Genomic DNA, 21,257 nt, shown 5'->3' on the forward strand with positions numbered 1-21,257 from the left:
GAAGGATAGAGAACATAACAGAAAAGAGAGAATAGAACAAGAAAGAAAGAGCTGAACAGAAAAGCGATATAAGAAAAGTTAAGAGAGAGTAGAACGGAAAAGAGAAAGCAGAACAGGAAAGAGAGAGTAGAACATGGAGTAAAGAGCAGAATGTGAAGGCAGAATAGGAAGGAAAGAGCAGAACAGGAAAGGAAAAGCAGAAAAGTAAAGAGAGAATAGAACAGAAAAGATAAAGCAGAACAGGTAGGAAAGGGCAGAACAGGAAAAAGAGAATGAAACAGAAAAGAGAGAGCAGAATAGGAAAGAAAAAAAACAGAACAGGAGAAAGAAGAGTCCATTAAAACGTGGACTGGGATGGAGAGAGAGGCACAGGCTAGAGAGCATGAGACACATAACTGACAGGTGGGAAGATGGAGCAGGCCTGAGTGGCTAGGAGCTATACAAGTTCTTTCCCTGGTGAGCTGCGATGAAATCCAACAGGGACATCCAGACCAGGTCTTATTTCACAATATGGACAAGTTTGCCGAAGCACATAGCAACGATTTTCAGGTTAGAGCTCCAAAGTAATAAATGGAGCCACAGCGCTTTAGTTTCTGTCAATGACTCCCCTGAACTTTCGGAATCCTGCAACTGGAGAAGGATATCAGGAAAATTCCATTCACGTTGGAGTTGTAGCACAGAGGGCAGTGTTGATCACAACATATAGACAGCTTATGTGCTCACAGGAATCTGGGTTTGAATCTGGCTTGGGTCAAGTGCTGACCCCATTCCCCCTCTCTTTCCATCCACTTCCCTACCCAGTAATTAAAAGCAAAAAAAAAAACAAAAAAACAGCCATGTGAAGTAATTTTACAAAGCTTTGGAACCAAACCACAGAAAACAGATGAGACAAAAGCAAAGCAACAGCTGATGGCGATGTATTCCCACTTTACATCTATGATAATTCCTGAGTGAGCGACTGGGAATGAGTGACAGCTCCAGAGTGGGGTCTCATCTGAAATGTCATGTCTAATGTGAAACTCTAGACAGAATATTAAGTGTCAAACCATCACCACAAAACAGAAAACAAGCAGCCGCAACTCGTCAAAACCGCAGAGGTAACAAACTATTAAATACAAATAAAAACATTTTCTTTGGATTTAATATGAGCATCCTACTCGAGTGATCTCACTTTCAGATTCTAGATTGCTTAATAGATTCACACTGACAGGAATATGTGTTTGTGACGCACAACCCAACACTCTCAAGCAGCTTCACTTCAGAAGAAGGGCAAAGAGGGGTGGAGGAGCCATTTTTGAAGCAGTAAGCACATTTCGACCGCCAGGCGCAGTGAGATACTGTTACAGGAACATGGTGACAGCAACAGGGCATCTCCCTGCCCACCAGTCATAAACAGCTTCCAATCGCTCACACCAAAAACCATTAAAGTTGTCTGCCACTCACAATGATCTCACTTTATGGTTAATGTATTGGCTCACTGTAATTGGCTTAGAACCTGACACCCCCCATTTCTGAAACGCTTCCGCACAACTTTTTATGTTGTCTGCAGGCGGTTAGCTATATAACACAGGAATGTTTATGGGGCTTGTTAAGGATTATCCATGGCATGAGGTCTCCATTGCAAAGCATTTGCTGTATGATTTTTCAGCAGGGTTACTACTATAGCCTGTTATGCAATGACAAAATCCTGCCACTGTATCTGATATAGGGTCAGTGACATGATGTACATTATTCATACCCAGATTTTTTTTTTAAAACTACAATAGAACCGCAATTGACACAAATGTCAATTGTCAAGGCAGTAAAATTTGTATTACACAATGACATTTTATACGTTTGGCATAATCGTTTATTATTGTTTCTTAACTAGAATAAGAAGTAGTGAAACTGTTTTGTTTTATTTAACTTTTTATTTTTATTTTATTTTTATTTTTTATTTTATCTGACGAATCAATATAATTTTTTATTAACCAATTACACAAACACTTTTTTCTTGTTTAAAGTATATATATATTACAAATTGCAGTAAGGTTTGTTCTTTTGAATAAAACAATTTGCCAAAGGGTTGCGAAAAATAAAAGACTTATTATCTAACACAGAAATTATTTTTGCAGTGTGCTTGAAATGCTATGTCAACCACTCTTTTACCCCATTTTTTACTTTGACATTAAATCAACATGAATACGCATATTGCATTGCTATGAACTTGGTACATTTTCCTTTTCATATGCTCAAAAATTATTTTAGCCTATTGTTTAGATTTAAGCATTTTAATTTCATAACACAATTCCACAATTTAACTGTTTAATATTTAACATATCTAAATTAATAAAATTTGAATAAATTTAAGCTTTATTCATTTCATTTTGTTAAAGATTACTTAATTTAATAATATTTGAAATTGAATTCAATTTTCTATTCAATTTAAATGTGTAAATCTTAAAAAAAGGCTAATATATATACAGTTGAACTCAGAAGTTTACATACACTTAGGTTGAAGTCATTAAACCTCATTTTTTAACCACTCCACAGATTTCATATTAGCAAACTATAGTTTTGGCAAGTCATTTAGGACATCTTCTTTGTGCATGACACAAGTAATTTTTCCAACAATTGTTTACAGACAGATTGTTTCACTTTTAATTGACTATATCATAATTCCAGTGGGTCAGACGTTTACATACACTAAGTTAACTGTGCCTTTAAGCAGCTTGGAAAATCCCAGAAAATGATGTCAAGCCTTTAGGCAACTAGCCAATTTGCTTCTGATAGGCTAATTGGTTAATTGGAGTCAACTGAAGGTGTACCTGTGGATGTATTTTAAGGCCTACCTTCAAACTCATTGCCTCTTTGCTTGACATCATGGGAAAATCAAAAGAAATCAGCCAAGACCTCAGAACAAAAATGTGTGGATGTCCACAAGTCTGGTTCATCCTTGGGAGCAATTTCCAAACCCCTGAAGGTACCACGTTCATCTGTACAGCAATAGTACACAAGTATAAACACCATGGGACCACACCATCATACCATTCAGGAAGGAGACGCATTCTGTATCCTAGAGATGAACGTAGTTTGGTACTAAAAGTGCAAATCAATCCCAGAACAACAGCAAAGTACCATGTGAAGATGCTGGAGGAAACGGATAGACAAGTATCTATATCCACAGTAAAACGAGTCCTATATTGACATAACCTGAAAGGCTGCTCAGCAAGGAAGCCACTGCTCCAAAACAGCCATAAAAAAGCCAGACTACAGCTTGCAAGTGGAGTTGGATACAAGAATCGGGGATGTTGAGAGACGGATCGATTATCTGGAGTCATCGGAGAGGGAATTAGCTGCTAATCCGCTAGCGAAAAAGACAGACTTGCAATGCGTTTTGGAAAAACTGGAGGATTTGGAGAATCGTAGTAGGCGAAACAACATCCAAATTGTTGGAATTTCTGAGCATGAAGAAGGTCGAGATATGGTAAAATTCCTAGATGAGCTCTTCCCAAGTCTGCTCAACATAACAGGCTACAAGCTGGAAATCGAGTGAGCTCACAGAGTCCCGGCTCACAGATTGGCTAAGGGAGACAGTTGGATCAATTCTGGCCAAATTTCTGAGATCATCCGATAAAGATCTCGTGCTGCGCGAGGTGAGGAGCAAAGGAAAGCTTTCTTGGAAGAATCACAGCATTTTCTTGTTCCCAGATTTTGCGAATTCGACAAGAGTGATCGATTCAAGGAATGCAAGAAACTCTTACATCAGTGGAAGATTGCTTTTGCTCTGATGTTTCCGGCCAAGTTGAGAATAGATACTAAGGATGGCCGCAAAATATTTACATTCCCACAACAAGCATTATCTTTCATAGAGTCAAAGGGGTGAGTTAGCCATTTGGTGACTTTCATATGGCCCCCAAGTGAGCTGACTCGCTAAGCATACACTTGACTGTCTGAGGAAGCTGGGCACCATTTTTGTTTCTTTTTGTGTTGGTTCTGCCTAGCGGCTGGAGTATGTTTTGTGGAATAACACACCTTCAAGAAACTTTTGCATCGACAAAGGGTCGCTTTTACACTGAAGTTCCCGGCCAAATTAAGAATAGATACTAAGGATGGCAGCAAAATATTTACATGCCCACAACAAGTGATGCCTTTCTTAAAATCAATGGACTGAGGAAGTCATGGTGTGTTTCTCACGTGCCTCCAAATAGCTTGTCTCGCTGAATATACACTCAACTGTCCGAGTAATCTGGGCACCTGTTTTGTTTCTTTTTGTGCTGGTTCCGCCTAGCGGCTGGAGTTTGTTTTGTGGAATAACACTCCCTCGGGACGGTTGTGGATGAATCTGCTTGTTCTTTGTGTTTATGCCTCCTATATGATGGAGTTTGTTTCGTGGAGTATTTTTTGCAGGACATTGGAAGGATTAAGTAATCTCCTGCATTCATGAATCAGCCGGCTCACTGAACATTCGTTTGACTGTCCAAGGAAACTGAACGGCTTTATTTATTTATTTATTTATTATTATTATTATTATTATTATTATATATTTTTGTGTGTGTGTGTGTGTGTGTGTGTGTGCTGGTTCCGCTAGAGGCTGGAACTTGCTTTGTGGAGGAACACACCTTTGAGACAGTTTTGTGAATGAATCTACATATTCTTTGTGTTTATTCTGCCTTTTGGCTGGAGTTTGTTTTATAGATTATTTTCTGTTATGTAATTCTGTCTCACAAAATTTTTATAGAAGCACCGGACTTGAGCAATCCAACGGCAAAGTTGTCGCGGGGACTCTTGTAGGCGTACATGGACTTTTTGAGTTTAGAGGGATGGACGCTGGATGGCACTGTCGTGTGCGGGGCTAATGCACATGTTTTTCTTTTTTCTGTTTGTTTGGTTCAGGGTTTGATTGTTGCACTTATGGGGAATGTGGTCTTTATAAAAAAAATTTTGACACACAATCTATTTTTTTTAATATGTCAAAATGTCAAATGTTAATATGAGTGGATTATCTCTTTCCATATGGAATGTGAATAGGTTGGGGCACCCCATAAAAAGAAGGAAGGTTATTTCTTTTCTTAAACGTAAGAAATATGATATAGTGTTTCTTCAAGAAACACATCTTTCTCTGCAGAAGTTGAAAAATTTGGTAAGTTATGGGGTGGACAATTTTCTTTAGTGCTGGCACAAGTAAGAGCAGGGGAGTCATTACATTGATAAATAAGCATCTACAATTTAAATGTCTCAAACAGATTAAAGATAAATTAGGAAGATTCATTATTTTTTTAGCATAAATTCAGGGGCAAAGGTTGATTTTGGCTAATATTTACGCACCTAACGCTGATGATCAGGGCTTTTTTATAGATATTGAAGGGATGTTGCAAGCCGCTGGCACCACTCATGATATAATATTGGGAGGAGACTTTAATCTGTTGATGGATTCAGTCCTTGATCATAGTGAAGCAAAAGTGTGTAAGCTCCATAGAGCAACATTGACGCTTCACATGATGTGTAAATATCATGGTCTTACAAATATTTGGAGACTTTTGAACCCATCTGGTACGGAATATTCATTTTTTTCATCAGTCCATAAGATTTATTCTAGAATAGATTTATATATATATATATATATATATATATATATATATATATATATATATATATATATATATATATATATATATATATATATATATATATATATATATATCTAAGTCCCTCATTTCATCTGTTGTTGATTGCTCAATTGGAAACATCTTAGTCTCAGATCACGCCCTGGTGAGTTTAGAGGTGCTGCCACATATGGAGAAAAATAAATCATATAGTTGGCGCTTTAATGTATCCCTTTTGCAAAATCCTGAAATCAGTGTTTATATGGAGACCAACTGGTCCTCCGTATCCTCTGTGGGCATGGCTTGGGAGGCATTTAAGGCAGTTCTTAGGGGTCGGATCATACAGTATGCCTCATTCATCAAAAAATAAAAAGCACAAGAACTCATGGAGTTGGAAGAGAATATTAAAAGTATCGAGACAGAGCTGAATGCCGAATGTCATCTGATGGCCTCAGAGAATCGATCCGATTGAAATACAGATATAATACTATTTTGTCATGGAAGGTGGAGTTTTGGTTATTTAGGGCAAGACAGTCATATTTTGAGTCGGGGGACAAAGCAGGGAAGCTTTTGGCTAGATATATAAAGCAGAGAGAATCTTTTCTACCATTCCCTCAGTGAAATCTGCTGGTGGTGAAATATTTACCTCTGCCATTGATATTAATAATGCTTTTAAAGAATTCTATCTTGATCTTTATAGTTCCACATCTTCGTCTACTGATGAAGATATTAGAAACTTTGTGGAACCATTAGATCTCCCTAAACTGACGACTGAGCAAAAAAATCATCTTGATTCTGAGATAACCTTGAAGGCCCTGCCCACAGGCAAGGCTCCGGGGCAGATGGTTTTGCCACAGAATTTTTTAGATCTTATGCAACAGAACTGGCTCCACTTTTGTTAGAAGTTTATATGGAATCATTAAAGAATGGAAAGCTTCCGCCAACCATGACACAAGCCCGGATCAGTTCTTAAAAAGGACAAAGACCAAAATGAGTGTAAGAGTTACCGTTCAATTTCCCTGATCCAGCTAGATGTTAAAATATTGCTAATTGATTGTAACACTTCTCAGTGGAAAGGAGGAGGAGAGCAGCAAGATTTCCTGGTAGGCAGGTAGGCGTTTAATTGTGCACCCTGATGCTTACAGTTCCACACACACTGGACAGTTTCACAAGCAAATATTTACTTAAGCAGTCCCACTTCATTACATCATCAACATAATAACATGTAGCACCGTGGCCTTCCTTGCACCAGTCTCTCTCTCCGTCTGCTGGCGGTGTGGCTCTTTTATGCCGCTCTCCCCGTGCTCACTGAAATTAAAGACAGGTGTTAGACATAATCTAGCTCAGGTATAAGCGCCCTTACCGCTTTCTCTCTCTCCAGAGAGATGCTTGACCACGCCCCCGCTGCCACATTGATTAAGTAAAGTTATGACATCTCTTATACATATAGATCAGGTGGGGTTTATTCGGAGCCGCAGCTCTTCAGATAACATCAGGAGTCTCATCAGTATCATGTGGTCAGTGACGAATGATCAGACTCCAGTCACTGCCATCTCACTTGATGCCGAAAAGGCGTTTGATATGGTAGAATGGGATTATCTTTTTAAGATTTTAGAAATATATGGGTTCGGAAATACTTTTATTGAATGGATTAAGTTACTTTATATACACTCGGTAGCGGCAGTACAAACAAATGGATTAATTTCAGATTATTTTACTCTGGATAGGGGCACCAGGCAGGGTTGTCCTCTTTCCCCATTATTGTTCTGTCTTGCCCTGGAACCATTAGCAGCCACGATAAGAAAGGAGGATGATTTTCCAGGGGTGATGGCGGGAGGTGTGGCGCGGCGCATAAGCTTTTGCTTTACGCAGATGATATTTTATTATTAACACCATCCCAACCATGAAGCATGGGGGTGGCAACATCATGTTGTGGGGGTGCTTTGCTGCAGGAGGGACTGGTGCACTTCACAATATAGATGGCATCATGAGGAAGGAAAATGATGTGGATATATTGAAGCAACATCTCAAGGCATCAGCCAGGAAGTTAAAGCTTGTCGCAAATGGGTCTTCCAAATGGACAATGACCCCAAGCATACCTCCAAAGTTGTGGCAAAATGGCTTAAGGACAACAAAATCCGATATAAAATTTGTGGGCAGAACTGAAAAAGCGTGTGCGAGCAAGGAGGCCTTCAAACCTGACTCAGTGACACCAGTTCTGTCTGGAGCAATGGGACAAAATTCCAGCAACAAATTGTGAGAAGCTTGTGGAAGTCTACCCAGATCATTTGACCCAACTTAAACAATTTAAAGGCAATACTACCAAATACTAACAAAGTGTATGTAAACTTCTGACACACTGTGTTATGAAAGAAGAAATACATTTCTGTAATAAATAATTCTGTTTACTATTACTCTGACATTCCACATTCTTAAAATAAAGTAGTGATCCTAACAGACCTAAGACAGGGAATGTTTTCTACGATTAAATGTCAGGAATTGTGAAAAACTAAATTGAAGTTTTAATTGAAATTGAGTTTAAATGTATTTGGCCAAGTTGCATGTAAACTTCTGACTTCAACTGTATATATATATATATATATATCATTCTTATTTGTAATTGATACTTTAGGTTTTAAAATGATGTCTCTAGAAAAAAAAAAAAAAAAAAGCCTTTGCATATGAAAGCATCAATCGAAAGTCTATCTGCTCTATTATGTTCGTCCAGCAGAGGGAGTCATGAACCTGCAATTTCAAATATGTCAAATAAAATAAACTTGTTGCAGTGAAGTAAATGTGAGGAGTATTTTATGTGTACATTGTTTATACATGAGGCAAAATTATACAGTTTGCTAATCTACACTCTAAAAATATAAGATATCAAAATAATCATGGGACATTTTCTTTTCTGCAAACAGTACAAGTTTGTACATTTTTTGCTTTATATTTGTTGTTTTGTATATTATAGGTTACTTCATTTCGTATTGTAATTAAATGCAGGTATGAAGATTTTGATTTGCTCTCTATCAGCTGTTGGCTCATCATCAATCATTAATGAAGAACACCCAAAGAATTAAACATCCACACCCAGCTGGGTTCTTAAGATGAAGAGTGGCCCATTTGTATCAGAAATGTCTCATTCAGAGGTGATTGCTGTGCCGTTTCTGGCCTTTGATCAGATTATGAGACAGTTATGAGAGGCGCCTACAGACTTTTTCTGAATGGCCTTTTCGAGAAGATTGCCAGTGCACACCTGAGCTGGTGAGTGTGTCTGCAAAATTGCATTGTAATTACAAACGAATCTAGTAATTGGACCATTTTGGAAACAGCCTGTTTCCTTGGCGTTTTCACACTAGAGCTTTTGGTGTAGATCCGAGTCCATTTGACAGCAGAGATCGGTTTATTTGGTTTGTATCAAAGCGTTTTTTCGAAGTCAGCAGCGCCAGTGAATTGAGTCCATTTGAAAAGGAAAGGTTCATGTGAACTCCACTACCGTTTGCAATTAGTCTATATGGAGGTCTGTAATACCTCGAGACAACCATCCTTTGACAGTCCCATTCATCTCATTGGCAGTTGCTTGATGGCACATGTACCCTCGGAATTAGCCTATGTGACCCATGTACTGCCATCTTGGCTCATGAAAACATTGTCACATGACATTAGCTATAGATGTGTTCAACCATGTCCTAATTACCTAATTCTATTCTGAGCTGTTCATGCCCTGGGAACTCGGAATTATGCGTTTCTATGGCAATAACATGTAACAGTCGTTATGCAAATGCCTTATTAATAAACGTATAGTTTATTTAGCAGGACATTAGATGGTTATCCAACTCTGTGCTAGCTACATTAAACTGTATTTTATGTCTTTCATTTATTTTCAGATTAATATTGCATTATTAAGACATTAATAATAGTCAATTATACGAATTATTACACAGAAATATTACGAGACAACTACTTAACTACTACTGCTGAAGCCGCCGCCATTTTGTGTTTCCGCATGACGTTCCCAGCAAACAGGGGATGTCCCCTGGACGTTGCGAACGTCCACTTAGGTCTGCATTTGGTCCGCTTTGTAACGTTCGCTGGCGGACGTTCCGAGGACATTCTGAACGTTCGCAACAAGTCCAATTTTCGTCCGGGCCAGAGTTTGCAACCATCCCTATATCATCCCTCATCTGACATTTCCATAACAACACTTGCAAAATCCATTCACCCATGTGTTCCCTTTTATCATCAGACCTGACACTTTGCAACTCAGACAAAGCTAAAATTAATCTAACCCAGCTAACAAAAAAAGGTCCTCAGAACGTCCCCTAAATGGCCTCTGTGAACGTCCCCTAAACGCCCTGAATGGACGTCCTGTGAATGTCCCCATGAACGTCCAGAGGACGGCAAGAGGACCCTACACATGGACGTTCATAGAGGTCATTTAGGGGACGTTCTGAGGACCTTTTTTTGTTAGTTGGGTAATGTCAATATACAGTCTATATTTAATGTCTGTATATATGTTAGTCAAAAAACAACACATCATAAGATTACGAAGCACCAACTTTATTCACACCACCAGACTACAGTGTAATCATATTAGTCATATCCTCGGTTGCTTTCTTCGTATTCTTCATGAGTTAAAAGCAGCTCTTACATTTCACACAGATGCGATCATTGCAGACACTGAAATATTGTGACCAAAACAGAGCAAAAAACAACACCAAAACATTTAACTTCTGAATAAGAGATGTTTACGATGATGTACTGTTAAGCATGTGTACTCGCCAGTCACACATCAGACTCGTGTATGGAGATGAATCCTGCATAAAATCTATTTTAATGTCTGTGAAAAGTCAAATTTGGCAATATTTGTGCTGACTTCAGAACTTCATAAAGTAATTTTTTGATGTTTTCTTTATCGTTTCACGGGTGTTTTTCCATTCACCGCCATTGCTTCCTCCTGCTGATGGTCACAAATATAGCGGCTGTGAGGAAAAAGTGACATCACTGAAAGGGGTCAATGCCATCAAGGGCTAGCGAGTTTCTGCTATTCAGTCAGTTCCTGACCTGTTGGAATAAAAGCAATTTGAACTTAACTTGCAGAAGTGGTTGAAATTATAATATACTTCACTTCTTGACTATTCCAAATAAATTGCAAATGAAACTCATGGCATTTTGTGCCTGGAGAGGGAGATACTGAAATACTTCAGTAACGCAATGAAACTGCATTTGGGTCATTACCTATTGTCATTACCTACTGAAAGTGATAAACGGCTGCTGCTAATACTCACATTTATGATGCAAATGTATTGCACCTAGTAGTACCCAATTCTTCATTGTGAAAATGGAGCCAACCAATCAAATGTAGTGTGAAAACGGCCTCAAATGCATCGCTTCTCTGATGTAAGTGAAGTTAAAGACAATCGTGTAAAACTTAAACCAGTGTCAAGGCATTGATAAATTAAAATGTCAACTGTAGCATGGTTCATGTTAAAAATGTCTCCATTTGGGGACCTGGGTAGCTCAGCGAGTATTGACACTGACTACCACCCCTGGAGTCGCACGTTCGAATCCAGGGCGTGCTGAGTGACTCCAGCCAGGTTTCCTAAGCAACCAAATTGGCCCGGTCACATGGGGTAACCTCCTCGTGGTTGCGATTAGGGGTTCTTGCTCTCAATGGGGCGCGTGGCAAGTTGTACGTGGATCGTGGAGAGTAACATGAGCCTCCCATGCTCTGAGTCTCCGCGGTGTCATGCACAGCGAGTCATGTGATAAGATGTGCGGATTGATTGTCTCAGAAGTGGAGGCAACTGAGACTTGTCCTCTGCCACCCGGATTGAGGTAAGCAACCGCGCCACCACAAGGACCTGCAAAGTAGTGGGAATTGGGCATTCCAAATTGGGAGAAAAAGGGGATAAAAAAAAAAAAAGTGTCTCCATTTACTCAGATGGCCAAGGCAGGCTGTCCACTGCCCTAGTGAGAATGAGCCAGATGTAGCCTGCTGTTTCTTCTGCCTCAAAGAACTGGAGGGCTGGGAACCTGATGACAACCTCTTGTGAGCTCCATTCTGCAACCCATCTTTTATAATCTAGCTTTTTTAGATTTTTGAGCACTCCTTTCATTGTCTAATTGTGGGGGGGACAATGTTGCACTTGAATGTGTATAACAAGTGTCCCTGTCACTAAGGTCTGAGCTTGCCAAACGCTCCCCCAATTGTGGCTTTCTTCAGCTGAAAAAGACATTTGAAGAGCTCACTGCCATTGAGTTTTTTCACCTGGAACTCGAGAGGCTTTGTATCTACATTTTAAGTCGTCTGCACTGATTTCAGGCATACTGATAGTAGTAATCTGCCACCGTAAAATGCCGAATGGTCCATTGTCTTCAAATGGGTGATTACAGGTCAGCTCAATACTGACATATGCATCCTTATTGCTGATCATTTCGAAGTTAAAATGTAGCTTGTTTGTTATTCCTCATTACCCCTTACCCAGAGGAAGAAGGCTCACATGAAGATTGCCCTCTTTCGTGATGAGGTGGAGGCCATCAGCACAAATCTCTGAAGTTTCATTTGATATCCAGTGATGCTGCGTGAATTTTAATGGTGCTGTGAAAAAAAAAAATAAAAAATAAATAAAAAAAAAAATATATATATATATATATATATATATATATATATATATATATATATATATATATAGGTTTAAATAAAATTATTTTTAATGTAGTGTCAACAGTAGTTTTACGCTTCTGACACAATTGCTTTTAATTTAGACCACATGGTGGTATGTCATATAGAGCACACATGTATGAATTGACACTTTGTGCAGGATCCCTGAAGTTTGGGTTTTATGACTCTGCTTATCTCAAAAGTATGACCACAGCCCTTCAGTACAGAACATTCATAAGTATTCAATACTATTCTAGCTATGTTGCTCAACTTGCCACTATTCCATTTTTTTTTTTTTTTTTTTTTTTTTTGTTTTTGTGAGACCTTCTTCCATCCAAACTTTGACCCTGGGCAGATGGTCCTAAGCCCTTCCCTCTCAATACCAACTGTTGCCCAATAACATCTGTCACTCTCGAGCTTGTAGAGTTAGGGAGAACTGTGGGTAAAGACAATGTCTACCACCAGGGGTTTGGTAGGTTTTGCAATGAGGAGTGCTGGTGCACGATACTGCCAGAAAAACACACAAGGCAGTAAGGACATCAACGTTGTCTGTTCTGATGTTGGGTGGGTGAAAGCAGTATCTATGATGAAATTTATTTTCTTATACAACTATTGTGCCATATGCAAAAAGCAGTGTGTGAGGTCTTCTATATCAAACTGGTGTGTGTGTGTGTGTGTGTGTATGTGTGTGTGTGTGTGTGTGTGTGTGTGTGTGTGTGTGTGTGTGAGAGAGAGAGAGAGAGAGAGAGAGAGAGAGAGAGAGATGGGTAGGCGAGGCATTAGAGATGCTATCCCATCTCCTCCTTCCTATGCCCTGGATTACAGTCTAATGCAACACTCTGGACACTGAGCCCCGATCAACTGCTTAATTTTCCTTTATCCGCTCGCAACCGAGCAAATGAAAAATAAGACATTTTCACAAAAAATGATGTAGCACTCAGCTAGAGGAGGAGCTCAGAGGAGACCCCTTAACCATGGTGTGGAATCACTTTCACATTTTTGATTTCGCATAGTTTCATCATTGTGTGGAACTTTCTCTTTCACAAATTGTAAATGAAAGAGAATTGGTTGCGTTCAAAATGGAATACCAGCTTACTAAAGTAGTGTTTATTTAAAAATAAAAAAATAGTATGTGAAATGGTAGCCATTATTCCACAGACTTATCAAACAGTAGTATGCTACATTATACCAGGCGGTGTGTGAAAAAAGCTCGGAGGATCATCAGAGACCCCTGCCACCCAAGCCATGGGCTGCTCTCACTGCTACCATCAGGCAGGTGGTATCGCAGCATCAGGACCCGCACCAGCCGACTTCATGACAGCTTCTTCCCCCAAACAATCAGACTTTTGAACTCTTGATCTCTCACGATCAAATACATCAGCCCTGCACTTTATTAATCTCACACTGGACTGTCATAAATTATATTCTCTTTTAACAACATACTGGCAACAGACTATCAACCGACAGCCTGAATCTCAATACAGCACAATACAACCTACTGTACTATTTTTATTGTATACTGTGTATTCTATATTGTGTGTATTGTATACAGGGTTGGGGAGTAACGGAATACATGTAACGGGATTACGTATTTAAAATACAAAATATAAGTAACTGTATTCCACTATTTTTTATCAAGAAAATTCACGTTGGATCATAATTTCTTTTTTTCTAGTAAGACCTTTGATATTAGGGCAAAAATCATATTCTTGATAATAATTTTTGTATTGTTTTCCTGTAAAAATATCTAAAAATCCTTAAAACAAGATCAATTTGATTTATCTTGTTTTAGAAACAACACTGCATAAGATATTTATGTTTTTCAGAGAATGTATTTTTAACATGTGTATTTTGTCTTACTGTACTGGCAGAGTTTTTATAGTCAAAACAAGTGAAAAAATCTACCAGTGCTGAAGAAGTAATCCAAAGTATTTAGAATATGTTACTGACCTTGAGTAATCTAACGAAATACGTTACAAATTACATTTTACAGCATGTATTTTGAAATCTGTAGTTTCAAAAGTAACCCTCCCAACCATGATTGTAGATTGGTATATGTCTCATCACTGTCATGACTGCTATCATGATACCTTTACCCACTGTTGCACTTGTGTATATGGTTGTGACAATAAAGTGATTTGATTTGATTTATGACATGATCATATGACATGATACATCTATCGCATGAAATAATTATTTATTTATTTTATTTTTTATAAAATCATTTTTAATAAAATTGTGTAAAAATATTTTAACATTTGGCATTAGAAGCAAATAGTGAGTTCTGAATGTGATCACGGCTGATATTGCGAATCACTATTTCTGTGTGTGTATATATATATATATATATATATATATATATATATATATATACTATTTAAAATATAGTAGGTCAAACAGTAGTTTTTATCCCACAATAAACTTTTCAAACAGAAGTATGCTACAGTGTGACATGATTTCATTACATTTATCACATTAAATAAAATAAAATAAAATAATTATTTTGCATTTTTAATACTATTTTGATCATACTGTGAAATAAAATATTTTACACAGAGTCATGAAAGAGATCTTAAAAATCACGGCTGGTATTCCGGTGCATCCATCACATAAATGTAAAGTTATGCACAGTGCATTGCATTTTGCCAAATGTTGCAGGTTATCTGGGTGTTCTATGCATGCAAAAAGAAAAAAAAAATGCAAACTTGTACTGTAATTTATACTGCAGCCGTAGTAAGAGTAGTACTGTATGCTAGGATGCTATTCTCAACATATCCATTATATACCAATACTTGTACATAGTCCATCACTTCCTGTCTCATCAGAGTGTATGACAGGTGTTCACACTCCACACACACCCTCAAACTGACTGGGTTCTCTCCTCTCTCCTAATGTGGCATATGGACAAACTGACAGATGTTCCCAACAGAAAGTTTAAAACCTGAGAGCGCCATTGGGGCCCATCTGTTGCTCTGCGCGGGTCCTCCCCCTCAGCGCTCCTCATCTTACACCAGAAGAGGCTCCGCCACACACCCCTGCCTCACCTCCGCTCAGCATCCCCTCTTTTTCACACATAATTCAACTCCCACCCCATTCAGCCTTTATGACACACTGAGCCAAATTAATGCTGGGGGACTCACCTGGAAGGGCCTAGATTAACTTTGATGCAGGAACAAAAAAGAGACTAAACAAAAGCTTATTCTACCAATGTGTGAAATAGATGGGTTGTAGAAAGCATATTAGAATATAGTTAAATAATTCAAGAACCAACATGTATCAATCAGCAGGCAAACCTGTGTGATATACTGTACTGTACAGTGGCACCAAAAAGTATATAGTCACCAAAGCCAATTAAAAATGTACGAATGTCACTGTGTTTAAATAAAATAATATAAAACCAGGTAGCATTTATTTAAAAGATAGCTCAAGCACACATTTTAAGCAAAACATTTCACACACACACACACAAAATAAAGAATTTGGTTAGGTTTCAATTATAAAGCAACAGATATTTTTTCAATGTTATGACAAAAAGCATTTGGACTTTCTGGTTCTAAGACTGAAATATGTCTATAGTAAATGTGTAAACAGTGATTTTTATTATTATTATTTATATATATATTAGCTTGGGCACCTGTGTGAACATGGGGATAGCTGATTTCATATATTACAGAAACCATTTGACCAGTTTAAAGGTTAAAGAACATATCTGACATCAGTTGTTGACATTAATAGTTTTTTTTAGAGGTTTTAAGTGTGCAAATCCTTTCTGGGACCACTGTTTTCTTAAATGGCTGTTTTAAACTATGCAGAAAAAAACAGAGACGCCATTATTTGCCATATAGATTGTTTTTGGTTATTCAGCCAAATCGAATACATCAGTTTACCTGATGTCATGCCGAGATGTGTTGAGCAATGCTAGAATCCATTCTCAGAATCCATACTTATCATTGATAATCAGATTAGTGTTTGTTTGTTTTTTATTTTGTTTACATTTTCTGACAAATGTCAACTGAATAGCATGAGTCTAGCTTAGTGCTTTAAGACTTTTCCATATAGTGACCCTGATCCTACAGTCTGCATCCCCCATCATCCTCCACTGAGTTTTCTCCACTTTAAACTCATAAAGGGCACTAGTACATTCAGGCTTATACTGTATTCCATAGCTTATAGATGATTACACATCTCGATAAATCTCTTTGTGACCTTTCCCCTCCCCTTTTCCATCGCTTCCTTACTTTTCCCATCCATTTCTCTTTTACTCTCCATTACTTTGCATGGCAATCAGTGTGAGCGAACTGCAGGCTCTCTCTCACACAGTGGGGCCCTCCTATCTTGCTTTCTTTTTGTGCCTGCTTCCATAGGGACCCCCATCTGTCCCTTCTCTCTAGCCATTGTGGGAGCTCAAATCCGGGCCACCTCCACAATGCAGTGGGCGTGTGGAGGGGGGAGGCAGGGTAAACACAACAGCATCCCCATCCTATTAGAAGCTCTTTAACTTTGACAAGCCAGCACACTGACAAAGCTCTGCGGAGACTAGTCTTGCGTCACAATGTCATTTTAATGGCTTGTTCCACCCTTCTGTGAACTCTAACCTTGCTTTGCCTTTCCTCTGCTGTGGATCATCTTTAAATTTTTGCTCACCCTGTCACTCTTTAGTCGGATCTGAGCTCACAGGGCAGGTGCACTTCTGTTTGCTGTGGAAACCTCCTCTCGGATCCAGCAGAATTTAGAGTGAGGAAGAATGATGGCAGAAACATTAGACAACTGAGCACCTGCAGCCAGTTGCAATAGACCCCTTAAGTTAAGAAAACGGTTAATAATAATATCCTTAAAACTATTATTTAAAGTTTTCATAAGGGATTAGTTGCAACTAATCATTGTTTAGTTAGGAAAAGTGTGTAATTTTGGCGCCACTAGTGACATTAAATGGAATTGCAAAAATAGCTGTTTTCAAACAGATTTCCTGAAGTCTTCCCTTGTCTGTCATTGGTCGGTCAGACAGGTAATCCTGCCCCAAACACACTCCATTGGTTAAGCCATTGTTGCTATGTATGTCAGGCCACTCAGAGTAATTTACTCTCTTTAGGGAAATCATCCAGAAATGGCTCACTCAATAACATAGTATAATTTGTTGTTTCATACTATTTCATAGCATTTTTATAGTTGCCTCTGCACATTCAGCTAAGTATATTAAGGGAAGAAAGTCTTTTAGCATTCAACCTAGTCTCATGGAATAAACATTACCATAACAAAATGTCTGTAAATAGAGTTTGATGTGCTGCGTCCTACATTTTGCTGCAGTTTTCTGGTGAAATTTACACTAGAGGCGCTACAACAACTGTGCGCTTTATTCACCTTCTTAAAAATCACAAGTACAAAGGCTGATTATGACTTTTTAAACACTTATTTCTTGCTCTATTACTCACACACTGCTATGTTATAATATCAAAACACTTTTACTCTAATGCATAATTTTGCAACAAAAAGGAAGTCTGTTTTGTTAACCTATCATTTGCTTTTAGAACACTATTGGTTAGGTTTAGGTAAAAGTTTTTGGTTAGAGAGGTTCATTTTACTCATTTAAACCTCTATCTAACATTCACCTTTAAAACCTTGTCTGATTAAGACACCATCACATGCTTTTAGCGAAATCGTAATATTCTTGACTTTTATTCCCATAACAGACAAACCATTCAACCAACAGAATTTGAAATCAATAATAGAGGCATCAAATTTTAGCTATCCAATATTTTAGTGTAAGAAACCAAACGTCAGTGAACAAATTTGGTTACTCGTTATTTATTTTTGCAATACAAATGAATGTCAGTAATCTGTAATATGCTTCTCCCATTTCCTACAAAAGTTATTTTCCTATAAAAATCATGGTTATGTTAAGGGCAGAGACTATTTAGCAGAAATGGGTCACTTCTATTAAAATGAATGGGAGAAATTGAAACGCCCAACAGTCAATGCATGTAGAAAGGAAGTCCCAACTTACAGGTAAAAGAGCCAATCACCTTTTAGATACAGACATCGCCTGTCAATCAACTCGTGAACGTGCATTCGCATTAGCTATATAAGCCGGGAAAATTCATTTTTTTAGCAATTTATGAAACGAGTGTAGTCAGAATCTACTGCTGATTTAGAATATCTTGATTGTAATCTTGACCAACCATTTTGGAGATTTCGGTCTTTCCCCATTCAAGTAGATTGGAGCTGCACTGGCATGCCACTTATTTACCAAGAAAAAAGCTCCCCATGTGCATACGAAAGATGGCCGCGAAGTGAACTGAAAAGACTTTGGTTAAGGGTTTGGGTAAGGGGTTAGACTTTTGAAAAATTGTAAGAACGTTGTTCAAAACTCCCATGTTTCTCTTTCTTCCGTATTAAAAAGATGGTTAGGGTTTGGGCAAAGGGTTACACTGAGTGTATTAGTTATAACATTGTTCGTTGGTCGTTTATTTTTCTTTATGCGAGTAAAGTCATACATTTTCGTACAAGCCAACTCGTACGATTTCTTACGATTTCACCATCTCTTACTAATTAATTTGTCTTGACATGAGAATGGGCTGGGGGATTTTTATGGCCATGCAACATTATTTTGAATCCTTTATATATATTCCAGACTCCGCTCATTCCTTTCTTCCTCCTTTATCCAGGCTGCCGTGCCGACTCAGCATTTTTTGTCCATGTAGCTGTCTTTTTCCAAACCTCATACTCCTTCATCCTCCTTATCCCTGTTTCCTCATCCAGCTGCGTTTGAGTACACACCACCTATCAGTTTCATTGTGCTCCAACTCTGTACCTTGACCTCATGCTTCTCTGGCCCATCCAGTGTGTTTGTGCAAGTGTGTGTGATGTGACTCATGAGGAGGAGGATCACAGTGTTAGCTGAAGCTTAAAGGCAGGGGATTATGGCAGCACAGACACTGATTAAAGCCTTCCAGCCTCCTATGGCCCCATTAATACAATCTTAATCACAATGCTTTATCCCCCATCTCCCCCCTATGGATCAGGACCTTTCATTTTGTAGGAACCTGTGTTGTTTGGCTTGTGGATTACTGCCAGAGAGACAAAAAAAAAAAAAAAAAAAAAAGCAAGAGAGGAGTGAAAAAGGTTTCAGACTGCACTTTAATGTCCCATCATCCACTCCTCTCAAACTCGCTTAAAAAAAAATATCACAACTCCACACTGCAGAGGCCTGGTTTGCATCTAACTATCTCTTGCAGTAACTGAAGATGTTCTAGTGCTACAACAGCCACAGAAAGTATTATAAAACGACCATCATACAGTTGCACCTTAAGCCAGCATCACACTAGCAAATTCCAAACAATTCGATTTTTTTGGCCGATGGTGTCCCACATGCATATTGCTTGGCTGAGATCTCTCACTCTTCAGTCAGAGGTATAACACACTAGCTGATTAATAATGGTGGAGTGATGAAAAGCATACCAACTCCCCGCAACTCTCTCTCTGATTCCCTGTCACATGGAGCCCGTCGAAATAACAGGAGTATCATTCAATTGGCATAAACAATTGTTATAGAATGATTTAGGGCATTTTCAGACCTGTAGGTTGCTTAATTTATTCCGAAACAGGGGCTAAAATAGTATCAATGTTGCATTTTCTTCATGGTTCCGTTCGCTTTCACAAGGTATTATTTCAAAATTGACCAAAACTGTGTTAAAAAAGTCACATGTGAGCAAACTGTCCCCTCATTGGTCAAAAAGTTTGTGTACTGTTCTGAGATTTAGCTTATACATCGATATGCTGGTTAAAATTGTATACCTTTAAAAATGTGTCAATGAGTACAAATATTGAGAATTGTTTATGTCACAGTATGCAAAATGTTGCTGCATGGTACAGAATGCACCTTCCAGTCAGAGAGTGCACTACAAATAAACACACAGATGGATATGATTTTGTCATTTCTGTTGTGGCTATTTTAATCCATCATTATTTGCTTTTGCATTATTTCTGCATTGAAAAGTACCTGTTCTTATGACCACAGAGCTCTCTCTCTCTCTCTCTCTCTCTCTCTCTCTCTCCTTCTTGTGCCTGCACACTTGCACACACACATATACATGGAAAGAGTGAAGCTCTTTTTGTCTTAAATGCTAATTGTTATTTTTTATTATTTAAATTCTAACAAACTTCTTTTTATGAATTCTTTTGCTTGAAATGTGTGAAGATTGTTGTGCTTGATTATTATTATTTATTTATTTTAAATGAATGCCAATTGGTTTGATATTTAATGCAATGACATTCATATATTTAAGTGCAACTTAAGTGTCCAAATACTTATTAGAGCTTTATACATTTTATAGTAAGGCTGTCGTCTGTCTTATAATTTAATGTGGGTCAGACCGGATTTAAAATCATCAAAAACAATCAGATGTTAGGCAGGATTAGAATAAGATTTGCATTGCTCAGAAGAAATCTGTGAATCTTGAATGCATTGTACTTAGATTCTAATATTCTAGACTTCTTTTTATTACGTAAACCTTGCATGAGTATTTGCTGTTGCACAAATTCACAGTTATGACCATCTGCCCTATGGGAAAGCTCCACGGTGCACACAGTCTTTGCACCCCTCTCTTTATTAAATTTTTTGTACCACAAACCTCTTCTGTGCCTTCTCTTCTGTTTTTAAATGATTGTGTCGACAACAGCTGCCAACACAAAAATAGTTCCCTGAATCCAACCCTGCTGAGTTCTGCCCAAACGGCTGCTTTTGGCAATGAACAATGTTAATGGCGCTCTTAAAACATTTCACATAGGCTGTTCTTTTGCACTTGGGTACCAAACTGCATAGCTTTATAAGGACTGTAACTTGCTTAGTTTGCCTTTTTCATATAATGACCCCAAAAATATTTAGAAGTATTTCAAGCAAAATAATTCACAAAAAGAAGTCTGAAAGAGGTTTTGAATGATAAAGTAAATTAAGACACTTGAGAACTGACTTCATATATCCACTGAAAACACCTTGGGACCAGCAACTCAAAAGT

The 21,257-nt window shown here is 38.2% G+C and overlaps 1 pseudogene; it reads left to right on the forward strand.

The window, feature by feature from the left end:
• Nucleotides 1-5,408: 5,408 nt before the first annotated feature.
• LOC127419183 (baculoviral IAP repeat-containing protein 5.1-B-like) lies at nt 5,409-12,139 on the forward strand (annotated as a pseudogene).
• The last annotated feature ends 9,118 nt before the right edge of the window (nt 12,140-21,257 follow it).

The sequence above is a fragment of the Myxocyprinus asiaticus genome, chromosome 28 (genome assembly GCF_019703515.2).
Source record: "Myxocyprinus asiaticus isolate MX2 ecotype Aquarium Trade chromosome 28, UBuf_Myxa_2, whole genome shotgun sequence".
Classification (NCBI taxonomy): Eukaryota; Metazoa; Chordata; class Actinopteri; order Cypriniformes; family Catostomidae; genus Myxocyprinus; species Myxocyprinus asiaticus.